At 54.0% G+C, this 24561-nt stretch overlaps 1 protein-coding gene across 2 annotated transcripts in view; it reads right to left on the minus strand.

Moving 5' to 3' along the window:
- LOC141161279 (uncharacterized) overlaps positions 1 to 21753 on the minus strand; it is a 51249-nt gene extending 29496 nt beyond the window's left edge. The window contains exon 1 of one of the 2 annotated variants that reach the window (XM_073646081.1): positions 21454 to 21753. The gene's annotated coding sequence lies outside the window, so the exon portion shown is untranslated. Of the gene's footprint in view, positions 1 to 1595; positions 1948 to 21453 lie in introns of those variants that run through there. The other variant, XM_073646079.1, reaches the window with a different exon arrangement.
- Between the last annotated feature and the right edge of the window lie 2808 nt (positions 21754 to 24561).

The following is a 24561-nucleotide window of genomic DNA, read 5'->3' on the forward strand; positions in this document are numbered from 1 at the left end:
GTCTTCCTGCGCCTCACAGATCCCTGCCACCTAGTGTGTCCCCCTGCCCCTCACAGAGCCCTGCCACCTAGTGTGTCATCCTGCTCTTCACAGAGCCCTGCCACCTAGTGTGTCATCCTGCTCTTCACAGAGCCCTACCACCTAGTGTGTCATCCTGCTCTTCACAGAGCCCTGCCACCTAGTGTGTCATCCTGCTCTTCACAGAGCCCTGCCACCTAGTGTGTCATCCTGCTCTTCACAGAGCCCTGCCACCTAGTGTGTCCCCCTGCCCCTCACAGAGCCCTGCCACCTAGTGTGTCATTCTGCTCCACACAGAGCCCTGCCATATAGTGTGTCCTCCTGCCTCTCACAGAGCCCTGCCATCTATTGTCCTCCTGCCCCTCACAGAGCCCTGCCACCTAGTGCGTCCCCCTGCCCCTCACAGAGCCCTGCCACCTAGTGTGTCATCCTGCCCCTCACAGAGCCATGCCACCTAGTGTCATCCTGCCCCTCACAGAGCCCTGTCATCTAGTGTGTCCTCCTGCCCCTCACAGAGCCCTGTCACCTAGTGTGTCTTCCTGCCCCTCACAGAGCCCTGTCACCTAGTGTGTCCTCCTGCCCCTCACAGAGCCCTGCCACCTATTGTGTCCTCCTGCCCCTCACAGAGCCCTGTCACCTAGTGTGTCCTCCTGCCCCTCACAGAGCCCTGTCACCTAGTGTGTCCTCCTGCCCCTCACAGAGCCCTGTCACCTAGTGTGTCCTCCTGCCCCTCACAGAGCCCTGTCACCTAGTGTGTCTTCCTGCCCCTCACAGAGCCCTGTCACCTAGTGTTTCCTCCTGCTCCTCACAGAGCCCTGCCACCTATTGTGTCCTCCTGCCCCTCACAGAGCCCTGCCACCTAGTGTGTCCTCCTGCCCCTCACAGAGCCCTGCCACCTATTGTGTCCTCCTGCCCCTCACAGAGCCCTGCCACCTAGTGTGTCCTCCTGCCCCTCACAGAGCCCTGCCGCCTAGTGTGTCCCCTGCCTTTCACAGATTCCTTCCAGCTAGTGGATCCCTAATCCTGGCAGAGCCTTGCCACCTAGTGTGTCCTCCTGCCCCTCACAGAACCCTGTCACCTAGTGTGTCCCCTGCCTTTCACAGATTCCAGCCACTTAGTGTACCCCTAATCCTCGCAGAGCCTTTCCACATAGTGTTGCAAATCTGTATGATGAATCGTGCTGCAGCACACTCAGTTGGACCTTCCAGTCACATGACTTTCTGCAGAACATTAAACAGCAGAGGTGGTCGGTCTGATTGGGAGCCATCTGGGCATGTGCTACCACCCCTTTAAGAAGGACTTTTCCCTGTGTAAGGTAGCGCTATTCATTACGCTGGGGGACACTCGCTTCACGGGGTTAATTAAAGCACACCAGCCACATTTTTTGATAACACGACATCCAGCAGTTTATTACACTTCATAACTGCACATAACACAGTCCATCTCAGTGGCTCACCGGCACGGTTATAAACATAACATCCAGGAGACCTTTCCAATGGCAGACATGCCCGCTTGGCTTTAGATACAGACTTCAGCAAGGTAACAACATCAGTGTCCATATAAAGAACCATTTTTACCTCTGCCGGGTCATAGCTGCTTCTCTCAGCTCTGTTCTGCCACAGCTGTGGCTTTAAGGCTTCCCAGCCGTGGTCTCCAGGCCACGTGCCTTCCAGGGCTACTGCGTCCCAAACACAGGGATTTAGCCTCTTGCCTCTCCAGGCCTCTCTCTTCCAGCCCCTCCAGGCTAATGGTGTCACACACACAGGGATCAGGCCTCACGCCTTTCACCCCTGTTTCTAAACTACCAAGGTTTATATATCAGTCTGTGCACATAGGACCTGTGATGATGTCACAGTCATGTGATCAGTCACCTGAGGGGAGGTACATGGTCAGCCAGAACACACCCCCTGGACATTTTAGCAATGCAGTTAGGCGCTGCATTACATATCCCCCCTCCACCCTCTGTTCAAACTTGTGGGGTTGAACACATAATATACACATTATAACCCACAGTTCACACAGAGACTATGTACTTGACAATTGCACTGCTCAGCCCCTGGAACATTAGTCAACGGCATTACCCCATTCCTTAGGGACCTACCATCTGTCATTGTCACTGACTTCGTCAAGTCACATTTCTGGGTCGTAACCCTGTCAGACCTCCCCCGCTCCCAGCGGTCAGTCGTAATCTTGTCAGACCTCCCCCGCTCCCAGCGGTCAGTCGTAACCTTGTCAGACCTCCCCCGCTCCCAGCGGTCAGTCGTCACCTTGTCAGACCTTCCCTGGTCCCAGCGGTCAATACAGCAGTGTGACTCACATGCCCTTGTATCTAAGGTCCGGTTCGACTCCGTACTGTCCTGTACTCTATTGGGTCGTTTGTATGGGCCTCTCAAACCTGAGTTACTGGAGGTCTCACTACCTCTAAACCCATGCCCACTATCCTCAGGACATCTTGAAAGGTTTCTACCTTCTACTGTAGCCGTCCTATTATTTGAAGTGCCCTTTCTCTGTCTGGTCTCACAATTTCTACACGGCTGCCACCTTCTGCTACTCAGATGATGCTGTCTTTCCACTCGCAGTCTGGCGAGATTCAACTGTCCTACCTCTCGCAGGTAGGTCACTCGGTACTCCATCAGCATGCATATATATGCAAGACTTTCTTCCGTTCCTACAGCGGAGAATGACACCATGCAGTCTTCATCTGGTATCCAGTCCTGACGATCACGTGGACTGCTTATGTGGCACCCCAGGGGTCTGGTCTCCACAGTAATAGCAATGTTATGTCTGAGAGCAGGAGGGAGGTCTCTTGGTCAGGAATCCTATGCATGCCACACCTCCTGCCCAGTCCTGGGAGGGGAAGAACTTCCCCTATATAAAGCTGGGGCTGAGGCAGGGTTAGTGAGAAGAGTAGAGTAGAGAGAAGAAGAGAAGCAGCTATAGGAAAGAGAGATCAGGAGCTCTGGGGAAGTCGTGCTAAAAGGAATCAGGGGCTGGCAGCTGAAGAGCTCGCCCTGATTGAAGAGTTACCACCGGACCCGGAATCCGAGGCTGTGGGGATTAACCCAGACCCAGCAGCAGAAACCGTCCGGCAGGGGATTTCAGGTCCTCTGGCCAAGAAACCCGAAGGCACGGTCACACGCGTGGGACCAGCACCGCCGTCGTGGAGCGGAAGCCACTAGAAGGCCCCGAGTCACCGGCCATACGGGTGAGCACCACACGGTACACTCAGGGACGTGGGCTACTTTTACCCGCCTCTAGCAAGGTAGCCAGAAGAGTACAATTAGTTGGGGAGGCCTACAACTCCGCCTGGCCAGGGGAGATCCCATCTGCTCAAAGACTGACCAGGCCCCGATCGCTAGCCAGTACTCCGGGAGGGTCTATCTTTATCACCAGTAAAGACCCTGAACTACACCGCATCGTCTCTGAGTGGTTCCTGCTACCCCCATCATCCACGTCGGCTGCCCTGAGGCCATACCCCTCCCGTTGGGGGTTATACCATCTACGCTGCACTATCCTACCACCGGCCTCAGCGGTCTGCCCTGCAGCGGCAGCTCCATAGCTGCATTCAACGGGTGGCATAGTCGTCCTACATCTACTGCTAATATACCGCCACTTAGTCTGACTCCCTGGGCACGGACCGGGTCACCGCCACGAGACTACTACCCCTATCAGATCCGGCTCCGGGTAGGCTCCCGCGTGCGCAACGCTACACTAAGTAGGCCCAGGGGCGCGTCAGCTTTTGGCGTAGTCGGCAGGATACCGTGCCCGCAACCACCGGGTACTGCGTGCCTGAAAAAGAGACTTTTAAACTAACCTGTGGTGAAGATTCCCGCCATCCGGCGCCATCTTCAGCCTTCTTCCCGCCATCCGCGAAGATTCCCGCCATCCGGCGCCATCTTCAACCTTCTTCCCGCCATCCGCGAAGTTTTCCCGCCATCCGGCGCCATCTTCTGCCTTCTTCCCGCCTTCCGTGGAGTTTTCCCGCCGTTGGACGCCATCTTGAAGACGCCGCGCGGGAAGAAGAGGGGCGTGGACTCCGAAAGCGCGCGAGAACTGAAGCTCCGCCTCACGTCCGGACGTTGCGTAAGGTCCTGGAAGGAGCCCAGCAGACGCCGACGTCACAGGAGCGCGACGGAAGGTCCTCAACCCTGACGATCCACTGCGGAGCCGCGGCCTACGGAAGAGGATCATCGCAAGGTAGGCCACGGTCCACTAGGGGGGAGGAAGATGTCGGATACGGAGGAGAGCTTCACTGCCTCAACCCCCGCCAGCGCCAGCGCTGCTGCAGTCATGCCTTTTACCATGCCCTATATCCCGGGAGCAGCCTGGCTACCCCAATACTCAGGGGAGTCACATACCCTGAATGACTTTAGAGAAAAGCTGGATAGCCTCTTCCAGGTGTACCCCCTCACAGAAGAGCAAAAAGTGAGCATCCTGGTGGCCCAACTAACCGGGGCAGCCCAAAGGGAGGTAAAGTCCTGGCCACCTGGGAGGAGGACTGTCGCGGGGATACTAACCCGGCTGAGGGACACCTTTGATACCCGCACCTCAGCCGAGATTAAGCTTAAATTCTATGGGTGCAAGCAGCGAGCACATGAGAGTATAAGGGACTATGCACTAAACCTACAAGAGGCCCTGAGAGCCATTAAGCAGACCGACCCCGACAGCGTGGGAAACGAGGACAGGCTGTTGACCGAACAATTTATAGAGGGACTATATTGCAATGTCCACCGAACCCAGTTGCGGGCCATAGCCTTACAGGATCCTCATCTGGACTTTGCACAGTTCAAGGACAGAGCCATCCGGGTGCTCCGAGAACCGGCACCGGGTGGCGTTGTGACCCACAGGCGCCCAGCTATCACTTACCACCAGGAGGCGGCGCCCTTGTCGGCAGGGCCTGTGGGGGCTGATGCGCAGGCTTTGAACAATGACCCGGCTCCAGACCTGCACCATCAGGTCCAAGAGCTAGCTAAAAGCGTTGCTGCGCTAACCCGAACTGTGCAGTCTTTACAGGTTTCCACTCCAGGGAAGATCCAGCTGGCATCCGGACCGGAGGACATCCCGTGGCGTCGACCAAGGAGGACCCCACCGGCCAGAGGAAGACCCAGCGACCGATACAACGAGGACGGACAACCCATCTGCCGCCGCTGCAATCAACCCGGACATATGGCAAGGTACTGTCCTTTAAACTGGCACAACCTGGGGTAGAGGGCCAACCCCCAGGAAAAAGATCACCAGGCCCATCGAGCTGGCGCGACAAATATGTGGGAGGACGTCCAGTCTTGCCTGTGGTACTGGATGGCATTCCTATGAGTGCCCTACTGGACACCGGGTCACAGGTCACCACCATCCCGTACGTGCTCTTCAAGCAGTAGTGGAATGACTCGGATATAACCCGCTACCCTGACGACGACTTGAGTATCATTGCCAGCAATGGTCAACCCGTGCCGCAGATCGGATTTAAAGAAATGACCATTAAAATCGGTAGAGTCGAACTGGCAGCACAGGGACTGATCATTGTGGACATTGACAAGCGCGAGAGTCACCCAAAGATAACTCTAGGAACTAATGTGATTGAAAATTGTCTTGCAGAGGTGATTTTCATTTTACAGCAGGTTGCCAAGAACGCCAGCTCCGGCCAGCAGCGAGTGCTCCAGAAAGAGATCCGGGCACTGATGCGACGGCAACAAGTGGAACTCTCCGGCGGTGAGATTGGTAGCGTAAGAATGTGTGACCCTTTCCCTATTGCCATACCCCCGAAAAGTGAAATGATGATTTGGTGCCGGGCAGCTATTGGTCTGAGAGGTAGAGATTACCAGGCCATGGTAGAGCCAGTCTACTCAGACAGTAGGCCCACCATTTTGACAGCCCGGGGGGTAGTTGATGTACGCCATGGGAGGGTACCCGTTCGCATAATAAATATCGGGAAAAGGGAAGTATACCTGCCCCGGTATGCTACGCTAGCCAAATTATATACTATCAACCAAAATTCTATACAGTCTGTGGAACCCTTGCCTCCATCTCATCCGGAGGAAGGTAACGGCTCTAAGAAAATAATGGAGGATTGGTGTCAGCAACTACATTTGGGTACTGACTCCACTCCCTCCCACCAGAAACAGGGAGTCTACCGGGTGGTTCAAGAGTACGAGAGAGTGTTTAGTAAACACCCGTTAGACTTCGGGCGAGTCAAGGGGGTAGAACACCACATCCCCACGGGAGACCATCCTCCCATAAAAGAGAGGTATCGGCCCGTACCCCCTGCACACTACCAACATGCCAAGGGGATGCTTAGAGACATGAAGGAGGCTGGGGTAATCAGGGATAGCTGTAGCCCCTGGGCAGCTCCACTAGTCTTGGTCAAAAAGAAAGACAACACCATGAGAATGTGTGTAGATTACCGGAAAATTAACCGTATCACACACAAAGATGCGTACCCCTTACCAAGAATAGAGGAGTCTTTGGCTGCTTTAAAATCTGCTAACTTCTTCTCCACCTTGGATCTCACTAGCGGGTACTGGCAGGTTCCTGTAGCAGAGGCGGACCGGGAGAAGACCGCATTCACCACCCCGATGGGACTTAGCGAGTTTACCTGCATGCCGTTCGTACTCTGCAATGCACCAGGAACCTTCCAGCGATTGATGGAATGCTGTCTGGGACACCGAAACTTTGAGACGGTCCTGTTATACCTGGACGATGTCATCGTCTATTCCAAGACCTACGAGGACCACCTGAAGCACCTGGCGGAAGTGTTTGAAGCTCTGGCAAGTTACGGCCTAAAGGTGAAACCTTCCAAGTGTCACCTCCTGAAGCCAAAGGTGCAGTACCTGGGACACGTGGTGAGTGCTGACGGAGTGGCTCCCGACCCTGATAAGATCACCGCAATTAAGGAATGGCCAAGCCCCTCCAGCGTAAAGGAAGTGAGGCAGTTCCTCGGGTTGGTAGGCTAGTACCGAAGGTTCATTCCCGGTTTCACCAAAAAGGCAGCTCCTATGCAGGACCTCCTGATAGGCCAGTCCAGGAAGGCCAAGAACCAGAAGCCACCCTTCAGATGGGAGAAGCTGGAAGAAGAGTCCTTCCGCCAGCTGAAGATGGCCCTCACGGGGGATGAAATCCTGGCGTACCCTGATTATAGCCAGCCCTTTATCCTCTACACCGACGCCAGTAACATCGGGCTAGGAGCCGTACTGTCCCAGATCCAGCAGGGGAAAGAACGGGTAATTGCTTACGCCAGCCGAAAACTGCGACCCACCGAAAGAAACCCTGAGAATTACAGCTCATTTAAGCTAGAGTTCCTGGCAGTGGTGTGGGCAGTCACCGAACGCTTTAAGCACTACCTCGCTTCTTCCCGGTTCACCGTGTACACGGATAACAACCCGTTGACACACCTGGACACTGCAAGACTCGGTGCCCTAGAGCAGAGATGGATGGCCCGCTTGTCCAACTATGAGTTTACAATCAAATACCGGGCAGGACGCTCCAATACCAACGCAGACGCCCTGTCCAGGATGCCAAACCTACCGGACGTAGGGGAAGATTCAGAGGAACTGGAAGAAGTTGAGCTCCCCGCGTTCCACCGTCATGGGACTATCCAGTATTCCCACCGTGTAAGAAGTAAGCAAACCGCTACGTTCAACCCCTTACCTCATTTCAACTGGGTGGAGACGCAAGACAGTGACCCTGTCGTCCGTCTGGTAAAGGAGATGCTGACTCGGCCAGATGCACGCCTTGACCCAGACACTCCGGAGGAAGCCAAGCAACTGTGGGCTGAGAAGAGTCGACTGTTCCTTTACAAGGGAAAGTTGTGCCGCAGAATGGTTAACTCCCGGACGCATGAACTAATCTGGCAAGTAGTGGTGCCAAGAAGAGACGCAGCTATGGTGATGGAGGCATACCACGACGGAGCTGGGCATTTCGGATGGAAGAAGCTGGAGTTTCTGCTGCGCGGGCGGTTCCATTGGGTAGGCATGAGAGGAACCATCGAGAGGTGGTGCAGAGATTGTGGCCCATGCAACTTAAGAAGGAGGGACCGTGCCAGCCAGAAGACTCCCCTGCGGTCCATCATCACCAGACAGTCGTTGGAACTGGTAGCCTTGGATCATGTAAAACTGACCCCCAGCAGAAGTGGCTACGTCTACGCGTTAACCATCGTGGATCACTACTCCCGGTTTTTGGTTGTCGTCCCCGTCAAGGACTTAACGGCTCACACAGCAGCTAGAGCCTTCCAGCAGCACTTCTGCCGTCCGCATGGATACCCGGAGCAGGTGCTGACGGACCAGGGGCCTGCCTTTGAAGCGGAGGTCTTCCAGGAGTTCTGCACCCTGTATGGCTGCCGGAAGATTAGAACAACACCCTATCACCCGCAAACTAATGGACTTTGTGAGAAAATGAACCAGGTGGTGATAGATCTCCTGAAAACATTGCCCCTGGAGGAACGCAGTCTGTGGCCTGAGAAGCTGCCCGACCTGGTGGACCTATACAACCACATCCCTGTAGGTTCCACCAACTGTACCCCGGCTTACCTAATGAGGGCAAGACCTGGTAAGCTTCCTGTTGATCTGGAGATGGGAGTCCTGACACCCGAGGACACTTCACCAGAAGCCAACTGGGACACAGAGAGGCAGCAGCAATACCGAAAAGTACAGGAGAGCGTGGAGCGTAGTCTCTGTCAAGCTAGGGAAAGACAAGAGAAAACTTACAACCAGTATGCTCCCGCTGTTCCCCTGGTGCCCGGAGAGCAGGTCTTGAAGAGGAAAAGACGGCTCCACAAGTTGGACGACCAATGGGAGAAGGACCCGTACACCGTACTGCCCTCAAGCCACGACAACCCGAAGATCTGTACAATCAGTAAAGACGGAGGGGAAACCACAGCCATTGTATCCCGGGATCACCTAAAGAAGTGTCCCGAACAGCTACGGAACCCTGAAGAGGAACAAGAGGACCCTCGACCCGTAGAGGAAAGGGAAGATATGGTTAGTACTGTGCTCGGAGACTTCCCTCGGTGTTGGACTCAAGTCAATGGTGCTGTTGTGGTACCCGTCCTCACGTTCCTCCAACCAGCATCCCAAGTGCCTACGGAGACACAGGTAGAACTGGAAGAACAGCCGGTCCAGGAGGCAGAAGGCCCCACACAAGCAGACCAGGAAAATCAACCCTCTGCTTATAGTGAGCCTGCCATACCCCTAGTGAGCCAAAGAGTCCGTAGACGGCTGCCCAGTTTACCCTTGACAGCTCCTATACCCTGTAGCTCAGGACCAATCAACCAGCTCCGTAGGTCCACTAGGGTCACTAGAGGCCAGCTGCCCATACGGTGGAGGATCTAAAATGTTCAAGCTATTTTATTAATGTTTACCTGTTTATTGTTGGTTGTGTATAATTATGTGTTTCTAGTTATTTATAGGAGTCTTTGGTGGATTTACCGGGAATCCTTTGTGTATATAGATGGAGCGTAATCCAGGACGGACTGAAAGACTGTTAAGGACTCGGGGCAGGACAGACCCCTACCTGGTTACGTCTCCCTGTGTTGGTGAAATGGACACCCTTGTTTTCCTCAAAAGTTACACCCGGTTGCGGACACGCCGTGACCATCCTAATGTTTTTCTTTATTGCGTTGTTTCTGTTTGTAATTTGTTATGTTACAAAAATATGTTTAGTCCCGGAGTACTAACTTTCACTAGGGGGGAATGTGGCACCCCAGGGGTCTGGTCTCCACAGTAATAGCAATGTTATGTCTGAGAGCAGGTGGGAGGTCTCTTGGTCAGGAATCCTATGCATGCCACACCTCCTGCCCAGTCCTGGGAGGGGAAGAACTTCCCCTATATAAAGCTGGGGCTGAGGCAGGGTTAGTGAGAAGAGTAGAGTAGAGAGAAGAAGAGAAGCAGCTATAGGAAAGAGAGATCAGGAGCTCTGGGGAAGTCGTGCTAAAAGGAATCAGGGGCTGGCAGCTGAAGAGCTCGCCCTGATTGAAGAGTTACCACCGGACCCGAAGTCCGAGGCTGTGGGGATTAACCCAGACCCAGCAGCAGAAACCGCCCGGCAGGGGATTTCAGGTCCTCTGGCCAAGAAACCCGAAGGCACGGTCACACGCGTGGGACCAGCACCGCCGTCGTGGAGCGGAAGCCACTAGAAGGCCCCGAGTCACCGGCCATACGGGTGAGCACCACACGGTACACTCAGGGATGTGGGCTACTTTTACCCGCCTCTAGCAAGGTAGCCAGAAGAGTACAATTAGTTGGGGAGGCCTACAACTCCGCCTGGCCAGGGGAGATCCCATCTGCTCAAAGACTGACCAGGCCCCGATCGCTAGCCAGTACTCCGGGAGGGTCTATCTTTATCACCAGTAAAGACCCTGAACTTCACCGCATCGTCTCTGAGTGGTTCCTGCTACCCCCATCATCCACGTCGGCTGCCCTGAGGCCATACCCCTCCCGTTGGGGGTTATACCATCTACGTTGCACTATCCTACCACCGGCCTCAGAGGTCTGCCCTGCAGCGGCAGCTCCATAGCTGCATTCAACGGGTGGCGTAGTCGTCCTACATCTACTGCTAATATACCGCCACTTAGTCTGACTCCCTGGGCACGGACCGGGTCACCGCCACGAGACTACTACCCCTATCAGATCCGGCTCCGGGTAGGCTCCCGCGTGCGCAACGCTACACTAAGTAGGCCCAGGGGCGCGTCACTTACTCTCGTCACACCAGACTTCTTTACCATCATCTGCATGGTTCGGCCATTTCTCCCAATGAGCTTTCTCACCAGAACATGAGGCACCCGGACGACCTTTTCACGCATACTGAGAGCCTTCCTCATCAGCTCCAGTTGTCTAACGGCTTGTTCCGTCTTCAACCGGACAAACCGCTTTGTGCGAATACATCGCCAGTGCATGTCACTTAGGATTGCCACCCTCTTCACTGTGACTTCGGTTGTGGACAGGACCACCAGCTGTTTAGCTTCTGAGGTCGAGTACACCTTACAGGCTCCCACGGCCTTCTTAAACTCTTCATGCACTGACTCTCTGGTGCACTCTTCTCTCAAATCTTTGGGTACATCTACGAGGCACTTGTACCGAGACATTTCTGTCTCACCAGAGGTTTCCAAGCAGTCATCCGGCTCAGGTTGCAGGGACAACTGACTCTCAGCTTCTTCACCCTGTATGCTTCCCCTGAGCTGACTCACAGCTACGACCTCAAGAATTCTCGTCTTGACTACTTCTATTTCATACTTATCTTCTTTTAACACTTTCTCAGCTCTCCTGAGGTCCACCTTCTCATGGTATAAAGGAGTAAGTGCCACTTGTTTGCCCTTTTCCTTCTCCAAGGAGGCCTCGTTCACTGAGTGGTGCTTTGCCAGGCAACCTTTGAGCTTAACAACTTCTTCCTCTAGCTCAGCTACTCGCCTCTCAGCAGCCCATCTCTGAAGCTCTTCCTGCTTCAACTGCTCCTTTACCAGTAGAGTTCTCTCAGACCTGTCTGTCTCCAATGCGCCCACTTGGCTCTCGACAGCCAGTCTCTCAAGCTTCTCTTGCTTCAAATGGGCTTGTAGCGTCTCGTTGAGCTCCTTGATCTCGGTTCTTACATCCACTGAATCATCCGAGCTCGCATTATTCGAGTAGGTATTTGTTTCATACCTCCCATCTCCAGTGGCCAACTTCTGGCCCTGGTCTGTGGCTTCTCCGATAGACTCTTCCATCTTTTTCCACTCAGCTTCCATCTTGCTGATTCTTTCCTTAAGGCACGTCTCTGCCCTCTGGAGATCATCACAGAATGTCTGCATCTCCTTCACCTGAGTTTCCAGACCTAGGGTCTTTCTGCGGAGATCATCATTTTCATCACGGGTGTCCTGCAGAGTGGTCTCAACCACTTGGCGCATGTGCTCTGCATCCGCCTTATCCTCCTCTAGTTTCCCTTTAACCCTGAGGAGATCCTCATAGTCTTTCTTAATTTGTTGCAGTTCCCCACTGCGTTCACTACATTCCTGCTTGGAGTCACACAGCTCCCGGTTGAACTGTTCGCACAGTCGTTCTAGGTTTTGTTCACGCCCAGAAACTTCATCTTGCAGCGCCTCCTTCTCAAGTTTCAACTGCAAAACCTCCTCCTTGGTTTTGCGGCGGTCCTCCTTAATTCCCTGGAACATTTCCTTCCATTGGTTAACTTCCTCATTGCTTTCCTCCAGTTCTTGCTGTAAGTTCCTCACAACCTGGTATATTTTCTGCCGTTCAGACTCCAGGTTTTCCCATAGTTGCTACTTGTCACTCTGACACTGCTGCCTGATAGGCTCCAGCTGTTGGCCATGACTGGCTGCCTCCTCTTTCATAGCTGTCAGATTCTTCTGTCTCAGTACTGTATCGGAGGTTGCTACTGGCAATGTCACTTCCTCTTCTGCCTCTAAAGGAAGATCCACACTTGAAGCAAAGGCACACAGTACTACATTTTCTTTATTTTCACTTGCAGCAAAGACTATAGGAGCAACCTTTTTGTGGCCCTTGCTCCGTTGACTACGAGAGGGGGACTTTCTCTCCTCGTTTAGCTCCTCCTGACTGAACTCTCCTTCTACTTTCAAAGTGTCACCGTCAGCTACAGGGTCTGTGTCACTCCCCATGGTGTCGTGGACCAATAAGTCACCTCCCACTTTGATGTCAACCCCTTCTACTGGAGCTACCCCGTTATCAACGGTCAAATTGTCATTTTTAGGCGGCACCAACCCACAACCAGTAACAAATTTTGGTTTTCTATACTCCACGCTCTTTTGGAAATCCGCCCCCTTTTTAGAATCCGCCCCCTTTTGGACACCCACACCTGTAGGAGAATTTTTACAAAAAAAATCAACAATAGACTTGGGACTCAGTTCACAACATCTCTTACTGTGACACCCCAGGGGTCTGGTTGCCACAGTGATAGAGATATTATGTCTGAGAGCAGGTGGGAGGTCCTTTGGTCAGGGATCCTGTGCATGCCACACCTCCTGCCCAGTCTTGGGAGGGGAAGAACTTCCCCTGTATAAACCCGGGGCTGAGGCAGGGTGAGTCAGACAAGGAGAGTGGAGAAGAGAAGCAGCATAGGAAACAGCAGAGTTACAAGGAGTCAGGGGCTGGCAGCTACAGAGCTCGCCCTGACTAAGAAGATTCTTTACCGGACCCGGAGTCCGAGGCTGTGGGGACTAACTCCTACCCAGCAGCAGAATCCGTCGGGCAGGGGATTTCAGGTCCTCTGGCCCAGAAGCCCGAAGGCACGGTCACACGCGTGGGACCAGCACCGCCATCGTGGAGCGGAAGCCATTAGAAGGCCCCGAGTCACCGGCCATACGGGTGAGCACCACACGGTACACTCAGGGACGTGGGCTACTTACATCAGCTTCTAGCAAGGTAGCCAGAAGAGTACAGTCAGTTTGGGAGGCCTACAACTCCGCCTGGCCAGGGGAGATCCCATCTGCTCAAAGACTGACCAGGCCCCGTTTGCTAGCAAGTACTCCGGGAGGGTCTGTCGTTGTTACCAGTAAAGACCCTGAACTACACCGTACCGTCTCTGAGTGGTTCCTGCTACCCCCATCATCTACGTCGGCTGCCCTGAGGCCATACCCCTCCCGTTGGGGGTTATACTATCACGCTGCACAATCCTACCACCGGCCTCAGCGGTCTGCCCTGCAGCAGCAGCTTCCTGGCTGCACTCCAACGGGTGGCGTAGTCATCAACTATTTACTACTAATAGACTGCCGTCTAGTTTGACTCCCTGGGCACGGACCGGGTCACCGCCACGAGATTACAACCCTCCACGGATCCGGCTCCGGGTAAGCTCCCGCGTGCGCACCGCAGCGCGACACAGGCCCAGGGGCGCGTCAACTTTGGCGTAGTCGGCAGGATTTCGTGCCCGCAACCACCGGGTACTGCGTGCCTGAAAAGCAAAGACTGTTCAAACTTACCAGTGGTGAAGATTCCCGCTATCCGTGGAGGTTTCCCGCCATCCGGCGCCATCTTCTACCTTCTTCCCGCCATCCGCGAAGTTTCCCGCCATCCGGCGCCATCTTCGACCTTCTTCCCGCCATCCATGGAGTTTTCCCGCCATTGGACGCCATCTTGATGACGCCGCGCGGGAAGAAGAGGGGCGTGGACTCCGAAAGCGCGCGAGAACTGAAGCCCCGCCTCACGTCCGGACGTTGCGTAAGGTCCTGGAAGGAGCCCAGCAGACGCCGACGTCACAGGAGCGCGACGGAAGGTCCTCAACCCTGACGATCCACTGCGGAGCCGCGGCCTACGGAAGAGGATCATCGCAAGGTAGGCCACGGTCCACTAGGGGGGAGGAAGATGTCGGGTACGGAGGAGAGCTTCACTGCCTCAACCCCCGCCAGCGCTACCGCTGCTGCAGTTATGCCCTTCACCATGCCCTATATCCCGGGAGCAGCTTGGCTACCCCAGTACTCAGGGGAGTCACATACCCTGCATGACTTTAGAGAAAAGCTGGATAGCCTCTTCCAGGTGTACCCCCTCACAGAAGAGCAAAAAGTGAGCATCCTGGTGGCCCAACTAACAGGGGCAGCCAAAAGGGAAGTAAAATCCTGGCCACCTGGGAGGAAGACTGTCGCAGGGATATTAACCCGGCTGAAGGACACCTTTGATACCCGCACCTCAGCCGAGATTAAGCTTAGATTCTACGGGTGCAAGCAGCGAGCGCATGAGAGTATAAGGGACTATGCACTAAACCTACAAGAGGCCCTGAGGGCCATAAAGCAGACCGACCCTGATGGGGTGGGAAACGAGGACAGGCTGTTGACTGAACAATTTATAGAGGGTTTATATTGCAATGCCCACCGAACCCAGTTGCGGGCAATGGCCTTACAGGATCCCCATCTGGACTTTGCACAGTTCAAGGACAGAGCCATCCGGGTGCTCCGAGAACCGGCACCAGGTGGCGTTGTGACCCACAGATGCCCCACTACCACTTACTACCAGGAGGCGGCGCCCTTGTCAGCAGGGCCTGTGGGAGCTGATGCGCAGGCTTTGGACAATGACCCGGCTCCAGACCTACACCATCAGGTCCAAGAGCTAGCTAAGAGCGTTGCTGCGCTAACCCGAACTGTGCAGTCTTTACAGGTTTCCACCCCAGGGAAGATCCAGCTGGCATCCGGACCGGAGGACATCCCGTGGCGTCGACCAAGGAGGACCCCACCGGCCAGAGGAAGACCCAGTGACCGATACAGTGAGGACGGACGACCCATCTGCCGCCGCTGCAATCAACCCGGACATATGGCAAGGTACTGCTCTTTAAACGGGCACAACCTGGGGTAGAGGGCCAACCCCCAGGAAAAAGATCACCAGGCCCATCGAACTGGCGCGACAGATATGTGGGAGGACGTCCAGTCTTGCCTGTGGTACTGGATGGCATTCCCATGAGTGCCCTACTGGACACCGGGTCACAGGTCACCACCATCCCGTACGTGCTCTTCAAGCAGTACTGGAATGACTCGGATATTACCCGCTACCCCGACGACGACTTGAGTATCATCGCCAGCAATGGTCAGCCCGTGCCACAGATCGGATTTAAAGAGGTGACCATCAAAATTGGTAGAGTCGAACTGGCCGCACAGGGACTGATCATTGTAGATATTGATAAACATGAGAGTCACCCAAAAATAACTCTAGGAACTAATGTAATTGAAAATTGTCTTGCAGAGGTGATTTTCCTTTTACAGCAGGTTGCCAAGAATGCTAGCTCCGGCGAGCAGCGGGTGCTCCAGAAAGAGATCCGGGCACTGATGCAACGGCAACAAGTGGAACTCTCCGGCGGTGAGATTGGTAGCGTAAGAATGTGTGACCCTTTTCCTATTGCCATGCCCCCAAAAAGTGAAATGATGATTTGGTGCCGGGCAGCTATTGGTCTGAGAGGTAGAGATTACCAGGCAATGGTAGAACCAGTTTACTCAGACAGTAGGCCCACCATTTTGACAGCACGGGGGGTGGTCAATGTACGCCATGGGAGGGTGCCCATTCGCATAATAAATATCGGGGAGAGGGAAGTGTACCTGCCCCGGTATGCCACGCTAGCCAAATTATATACCACTAATCAAAGTTCTATACAATCTGTGGAACCCTTGCCTCCATCTCACCCGGAGGAAGGTAACGGCTCTAAGAAAGACATGGAGGACTGGTGTCAGCAACTACATTTGGGTACTGACTCCACTCCCTCACATCAGAAACAAGGAGTCTATCGGGTGGTTCAAGAGTATGAGAGAGTGTTTAGTAAACACCCGTTAGACTTCGGGCGAGTCAAGGGGGTAGAACATCGCATCCCCACGGGAGATCATCCTCCCATAAAAGAGAGGTATCGACCCGTACCCCCTGCACATTACCAACACGCCAAGGGGATGCTTAGAGATATGAAGGAGGCTGGGGTAATCCGGGATAGTTGTAGCCCCTGGGCAGCCCCATTAGTTTTAGTCAAAAAGAAAGACAACACCATGAGGATGTGTGTAGATTACCGGAAAATCAACCGTATCACACACAAGGATGCGTACCCCTTACCAAGGATAGAGGAGTCATTGGCTGCTTTAAGATCTGCTAACTTCTTCTCTACCTTGGATCTCACTAGCGGGTACTGGCAGGTTCCTGTAGCAGAGACGGACCGGGAGAAGACCGCATTCACCACCCCGATGGGACTTAGCGAGTTCACCTGCATGCCGTTCGGACTCTGCAACGCACCAGGAACCTTCCAACGCCTAATGGAGTGTTGTCTGGGCCACAGAAACTTCGAGACGGTCCTGTTGTACCTGGACGATGTCATCGTATATTCCAAGACGTATGAGGACCACCTGAAACACCTGGCGGAAGTGTTCGAGGCTCTGGCGAGTTACGGCCTAAAGGTGAAACCCTCCAAGTGTCACCTCCTGAAACCAAAGGTGCAGTACCTGGGACACGTGGTGAGCGCTGACGGAGTGGCTCCCGACCCCGATAAGATCACCGCAATTAAGGGATGGCCAAGCCCCTCCAGCGTAAAAGAAGTGCGGCAGTTCCTCGGGTTGGTAGGCTACTACCGAAGGTTTATTCCCGGTTTCACCAAAAAGGCAGCACCTATGCAGGACCTCCTGATAGGCCAGTCCCGGAAGGCCAAGAACCAGAAGCCGCCCTTCAAATGGGAAGAGCTGGAAGAAGAGTCCTTCCGCCAGCTGAAGATGGCCCTCACGGGGGACGAAATCCTGGCGTACCCGGATTATAGCCAGCCCTTTATCCTCTACACCGACGCCAGTAACATCGGGCTAGGAGCCGTACTGTCCCAGATCCAGCAGGGGAAGGAACGAGTAATCGCCTACGCCAGCCGAAAACTGCGACCCACCGAAAGGAACCCCGAGAATTACAGCTCATTTAAGTTAGAGTTCCTGGCCGTAGTATGGGCAATCACTGAGCGCTTTAAGCATTACCTCGCTTCTTCCCGGTTCACCGTGTACACGGATAACAACCCGCTGACACACCTGGACACGGCAAGACTCGGTGCCCTGGAGCAGAGGTGGATGGCCCGTCTGTCCAACTACGAGTTCACAATTAAATACCGGGCAGGACGCTCCAATACCAACGCGGACGCCCTGTCCAGGATGCCCAACCTGCCGGACGGAGGAGAAGATCCGGAGGGACTGGAAGAAGTTGAACTCCCTGCGTTCCACCGTCATGGGACTATTCAGTATTCCCACCGGGTAAGGAGTAAGCAGGCTGCTACGTTGAACCCCTTACCCCACTACAACTGGGCGGAAACGCAAGACAGCGACCCTGCCGTCCGACTGGTGAAGGAGATACTGACTCGGCCGGAGGCTTGCCTTGAACCAGACGCTCCGGAGGAAGCCAAACAACTATGGGCAGAGAAGAGTCGACTGTTCCTTTACAAAGGGAAGTTGTGCCGCAGAATGGTTAACTCCCGGACGCATGAATTACTCTGGCAAGTAGTGGTGCCACGAAGAGACGCAGCCATGGTGATGGAGGCATACCACGACGGAGCTGGACACTTTGGGTGGAAAAAGCTGGAGTTCCTGCTGCGCGAGCGGTTCCACTGGGTAGGCATGAGGGGAACCATCGAGAAGTGGTGCAGAGATTGTGGCCCGTGCAACCTGAGAAGGAAGGACCGAGCCAGCCAGAAGACTCCCCTGCAGTCCATCGTCACCCGGCAACCGTTGGAACTGGTAGCCTTGGATCATGTAAAACTGACCCCAAGCAGAAGTGGCTACGTCTACGCGTTAACCATCGTGGATCATTACTCCCGGTTCTTGGTTGTCGTCCCCGTCAAGGACTTAACGGCTCAAACAGCAGCTAGAGCCTTCCAGCAGCACTTCTGCCGTCCACACGGGTACCCGGACCAAGTGCTGACGGACCAGGGACCTGCCTTTGAAGCGGAGGTCTTTCAGGAATTCTGCAATCTGTATGGCTGCCGGAAGATAAGGACGACACCCTACCATCCGCAGACTAATGGACTTTGTGAAAAAATGAACCAGGTGGTAATGGATCTTCTAAAAACGTTGCCCCTGGAAGAACGCAGTCTGTGGCCTGAAAAGTTGCCCGATCTGGTGGACCTATACAACCACATCCCGGTAGGTTCCACCAACTGTACCCCGGCTTACCTAATGAGGGCAAGACCTGGTAAGTTACCTGTTGACCTGGAAATGGGAGTCCTGACCCCCGAGGACACTTCACCAGAAACAGACTGGGACACAGAGAGGCAGCAGCAGTACCGGAGAGTACAGGAGAGCGTGGAGCGAAGTCTCTGTCAGGCTAGGGAAAGACAAGAGAAAACTTACAACCAGTATGCTCCCGCTGTTCCCCTGGTACCCGGAGAGCAGGTCTTGAAGAGGAAGAGACGGCTCCACAAGTTGGACGACCAGTGGGAGAAGGACCCGTACACCGTACTGCCCTCAAGCCACGAGAACCCGAAGGTCTGTACCATCAGTAAAGACGGAGGGGAAACCACAGCCATTGTATCCCGGGACTACCTGAAGAAGTGTCCCGAACAACTGAGGAACCCTGAAGAGGAACAAGAAGACCATCGACCCGTGGAAGAAAGGGAAGATATGGTTAGTACCGTGCTCGGGGACTTTCCTCAGTCTTGGACTCAAGTCAATGGTGCAGTTGTGGTACCCGTACTCACCTTCCTCCAACCATCATCCCAAGAACCTACGGAGCAACGGGTAGAGCTGGAAGAACAGCCGGTCCAGGAGGCAGAAGACTCCACACAAGCAGAACAGGAGAATCAACCCTCTGCTTATAGTGAGCCTGCCGTACCCCTAGTGAGACAAAGAGCCGGTAGACAGCTGCCCAGTTTACCCTTGACAGCTCCTACACCCTGTAGTTCAGGGCCAGACAGTCAGCTCCGTAGGTCCACTCGGGCCACTAGAGGCCAGTTACCCGCACGCTGGAGAATTTAAAGTGTATAAATTGTTTTATTTATGTTTTTCTGTGTCTTGTTGCTTGTGTATAATTTTGTGTTTCTAGTTATTTTTAGGAAACCTTGGTGGATTTACCGGGAATCCTTGTATATAGTTGGAGCGTAACCCAGGATGGACTAGAGACTGTTAAGGACTCGGGGTAGGACAGACCCCTACCTGGTTACGTCTCCCTGTGTTGGTGAAATGGACACCTTTGCTTTTCTTCAAAGACTGCATCCGGTTGCGGACACGCCGTAACCATCTTATGTGTTTTTCTTATAGTATTGTTATTGTTATACTTTGTTATGTTTTTCTAAATGTGTTTAGTCCCGGAGTACTAAATTTCACTAGGGGGGAATGTGACACCCCAGGGGTCTGGTTGCCACAGTGATAGAGATTTTATGTCTGAGAGCAGGTGGGAGGTCCTTTGGTCAGGGATCCTGTGCATGCCACACCTCCTGCCCAGTCTTGGGAGGGGAAGAACTTCCCCTGTATAAACCCGGGGCTGAGGCAGGGTGAGTCAGACAAGGAGAGTGGAGAAGAGAAGCAGCATAGGAAACAGCAGAGTTACAAGGAGTCAGGGGCTGGCAGCTACAGAGCTCGCCCTGACTAAGAAGATTCTTTACCGGACCCGGAGTCCGAGGCTGTGGGGACTAACTCCTACCCAGCAGCAGAATCCGTCGGGCAGGGGATTTCAGGTCCTCTGGCCCAGAAGCCCGAAGGCACGGTCACACGCGTGGGACCAGCACCGCCATCGTGGAGCGGAAGCCATTAGAAGGCCCCGAGTCACCGGCCATACGGGTGAGCACCACACGGTACACTCAGGGACGTGGGCTACTTACATCAGCTTCTAGCAAGGTAGCCAGAAGAGTACAGTCAGTTTGGGAGGCCTACAACTCCGCCTGGCCAGGGGAGATCCCATCTGCTCAAAGACTGACCAGGCCCCGTTTGCTAGCAAGTACTCCGGGAGGGTCTGTCGTTGTTACCAGTAAAGACCCTGAACTACACCGTACCGTCTCTGAGTGGTTCCTGCTACCCCCATCATCTACGTCGGCTGCCCTGAGGCCATACCCCTCCCGTTGGGGGTTATACTATCACACTGCACAATCCTACCACCGGCCTCAGCGGTCTGCCCTGCAGCAGCAGCTTCCTGGCTGCACTCCAACGGGTGGCGTAGTCATCAACTATTTACTACTAATAGACTGCCGTCTAGTTTGACTCCCTGGGCACGGACCGGGTCACCGCCACGAGATTACAACCCTCCACGGATCCGGCTCCGGGTAAGCTCCCGCGTGCGCACCGCAGCGCGACACAGGCCCAGGGGCGCGTCATTACCACCTCCCCGGGCACTCTGGGACAATACTGGTGCCCCCGGAGAGTCCACAGAATGGTCCACTGCCGCCATTCTATACGGTGCCCACAGCTCCTGCGGTTCCTCCACCATGTCCTGTAGACATTTCTGACATTCCTGCTGCGGTTTAAACCGGCACTTTAATCACTCAAAAGCTTCATTTTCTTTTGTTGCTCCGTTCACAGCCATCGCAGTACACTATTCTCACACACGCTCTCCCCGGAAAATTTTCGTGGCCCCACCGAGTCACAGCGAACCAGGTTTGAGTGCGACGACAATTTTCGTAACCCCACCGAGTTACTGCAAGATGCTTTAATCTTTGTGACCCCACCGAGTCACAGCAAGATGCTTGTATCCACACTCGTTGTCCTGTTACCCCTAGCCGTTACCCCTAGCAACCGGCTGCAGTTGCCCGCATTCTCGAACCACATGTAAGGTAGCGCTATTCATCACGCTGGGGGACACTCGCTTCATGGGGTTAATTAAAGCACACCAGCCACGTTTTCTGATAACACGACATCCAGCAGTTTATTACACTTCATAACTGCACATAACACAGTCCATCTCAGTGGCTCACCGGCACGGTTATACACATAACATCCAGGAGACCTTTCCAATGGCAGACATGCCCGCTTGGCTTTAGATACAGACTTCAGCAAGGTACAACATCAATGTCCATATAAAGAACCATTTTTACCTTTGCTGGGTCTTAGCTGCTTCTCTCAGCTCTGTTCTGCCACAGCTGTGGCTTTAAGGCTTCCCAGTCGTGGTCTCCAGGCCACGTGCCTTCCAGGGCTACTGCGTCCCAAACACAAGGATTTAGCCTCTTGCCTCACCAGGCCTCTCCAGGCCTCTCTCTTCCAGCCCCTCCAGGCTAATGGTGTCCCACACAAAGGGGTCAGGTCTCACGCCTTTCACCCCTGTTTCAAAACTACCAAGGTTTATATATCAGTCTGTGCACATAGGACCTGTGATGATGTCACAGTCACGTGATCAGTCACCTGAGGGGAGGTACATGGGCAGCCAGAACACACCCCCTGGACATTTTAGCAATGCAGTAAGGCGCTGCATCACACCTATTATCCCTGTTCCCTGAGCTTAGAGACAGGAGACAGGAAGTCAAGGAGCAGTGTCCGGGCGGCCATGCCCAGGACAAGGTGTCAGAGAAGAGCTCCAGAGGAAGGGAGCTTGTGTGAAGACGGGGGGGTGTCCCCTCAAAGAAGGAGTCGAGGCAGTGGGGGCCCTAAGCCCACGAGTGAGGACCTGGTCGGGACTGAGGACAGGTCGAAGCCGTGGGGCTGTAAGCCCATGAGTAAGGACCAGTGATGGTGTAAATGCACTCAGAGAAGAGGCCAGTACACAAGACATCAAGGGTCCATGTGCGAGGTGCCGGGGTGCTCGCTGAAGGTTGCTCAGTAGACTCGCCCACAACAACCACCCCGTGCCACCTCGTTACACCTGTAAGACAGTGCCTCCTACAGATCGGGATTTTCCTAAGGCACCCTACATGTGGCATGGCAGTGGGGATATGTAGGCACCATGAGTGTTGAGTGAGGGCCTGGCTTTGTGAATACAGTAGGGCCAGGGAAGCATTGGGTAAGATGAAGCTTTGAAGAGACTCTACCATTTACTTTTAACGCTCCTTACCAATGGTAACTATGATGACAGAGCCGCTGTAGCCAGACAATGATTCTCAGTGTCCCAATGGTCTTCGTTGTCCCAATGGCCTTCGTTGTCCCAATGGTCTTCGTTGTCCCAATGGTCTTCGTTGTCTCCTTCTTTTTTTACATACATTTGGTCAATGACCAGTAGCAAAGTTCTGAGGACCCCAAGCCAAATAGGGAAGGTGTCCATGACTGCAGAGTCATGAGTTCAGATACCTTACAGGAGCATCTTATTATTTTGAGGTTGGCATTTTGGTTATTTAAGGGGTTTGGTGTCATGGTCTGAGCAGGGAGGTCTAGCTTGGCTGGTAGCCAATACACCACTCCTTTCAAAAGGGCTAAATGATCTCTGCTGGTACAGTCATCCCATCTCACTACATGAAGACAGGGCCATTAAAGGAAACATCTTACAAGCTCTACCTGCTTGTCTGTTGTTTTACCATTTAGATTTAGTACTCTAACAGCATAACATCGGGGTCTTCAGTCCCCGTCAATTCATCATCTGTGAGGCAGAGGCAGCTCCCACCAGGATGAGAGATTGGGCATCAGTGTTCCAGTTTCTTTGGCTAGGTCTGTACCACTCTAGATCCAGAGTAAAGTAAAACAGAGTATGGCTCGTCCTTCTGGAACAACGGGTCATCATCTGGTTGCTCCTCTCCCTTTAGTGTATGTTTCAAATGTGTCCTCTCTGCTCCGCCATATTGAGTAGAATTACATGGCTGTCCTCATTCTGTTCCTCCTATTACGCACAGCAATGTCTGCAGTGTGAATACAGGGGCGGTGAGTGAAGCTTTTACATGAGGTAGATAATGGAGGATCCCAGTGTTTGCGGTAAAACTTCCCTCTGAATGTGAGGAAGATGACCCTACAGCAGTACATGAGGTAAATGACGAGCCCCCTGGGCCGTGGGGTACTCGGTAGCCAGGTCAGTCCTGTATTGGGGTAGTCACGGTGGCAGTGACCCGGTCCGTGAAATAAAGAACAGAGAATTGGGGAAATAAAGATTTGGGGATAATGTTCTTGATGCCACCGGTGGTATGCTGCTATAGGGGGCCGCCGCTGCGGTGCAGATCCTCTGGGGCTGACGGTGACGCAGCTGAGATAGTGCAGCTCTCAACGGGCATAGCTAGGCCCCAGGGCAGGATATTTTATGGATGTTGTAGATGTTGCTGGGGTTGTGCAAGGCAGGTGGCGCAGCAATTAGGCAAGGACACAGTGGGGTGCAGTCTTCAAATATTTACTCAGTTGTCAAGCTGCTCCAGGTTACACTTTCCGGATTATAACAGCCCACGTCGTCCTGTGTCCTCCGGGGAAGTGATCCAGCCAACTCTCAGATAATTTGTGTGCACTTGAACGGGACCCCTTTTGTGCACCTCTCCAGGTCGTCTCTTGCCCTCCTGCCCTGCGCCTCACACACAGTGTCCCGAGCCAGTGGCCGTGGGCCTTGTTGGGCGACGTCCTGTCTGTCCCTTTGGTCCTATATGGCCACCTTTTCAGCGATTATGTGTGGATTGTAGCTAGGGCACATGAAGATACCGCACCTCCGGTTTTCTAGCTGAGTCTTGCAGTCCTCCACTAGTCTGGGGCTGGTCCCTTACTGCGGCTTTGATCCCTCTACGGTCAGCGTGAACTCGGGCGCACGGGTGGCATCCCGCACTCGCCGTGCCCCTAGGATCCCTTCTATCTCTGGAGCCTTTCCCACTGCTCCTGTATTCTCTCCTCACTCTCCTCCTGCTGGGTCCCTCTCACTGGGCCCTACTCCTCACTCTCCACTGAACTCCCGCTCCAAGCACTGGACCTTTCTGTACTGCTCTCCTGAGCAGGACTCCTCTGTATTGCTCCCCTGAGCAGAACTGACTTCTAGATGTTTCTATCTGTCTTTTATGCTCTTTCTATATATGTTCACCTAAACTTCTTCCTCCACCCACACCCACTACATGGTTCCCTTTTCTTTGGTTCCCCCTCCTCCAGCCAGGGACAGGGCTCAGCCATGACCAAGTGCATCTTCCCCGTCTGCTGGTCTGGAGTGATGTAGTGGTGGTGTAGTGTTGGATGTGGGTGTGTGGGTCCTGGGTAGTGCTCCCTCCTTACCTGAGAGTGGGGTACCACACCTCTGGGTGAGATGCAGTACCTCTATGGCA

This window comes from Phyllobates terribilis, unplaced genomic scaffold (genome assembly GCF_046119375.1).
Source record: "Phyllobates terribilis strain yellow unplaced genomic scaffold, ASM4611937v1 Scaffold_9__5_contigs__length_417890890, whole genome shotgun sequence".
NCBI classification, from domain to species: Eukaryota; Metazoa; Chordata; class Amphibia; order Anura; family Dendrobatidae; genus Phyllobates; species Phyllobates terribilis.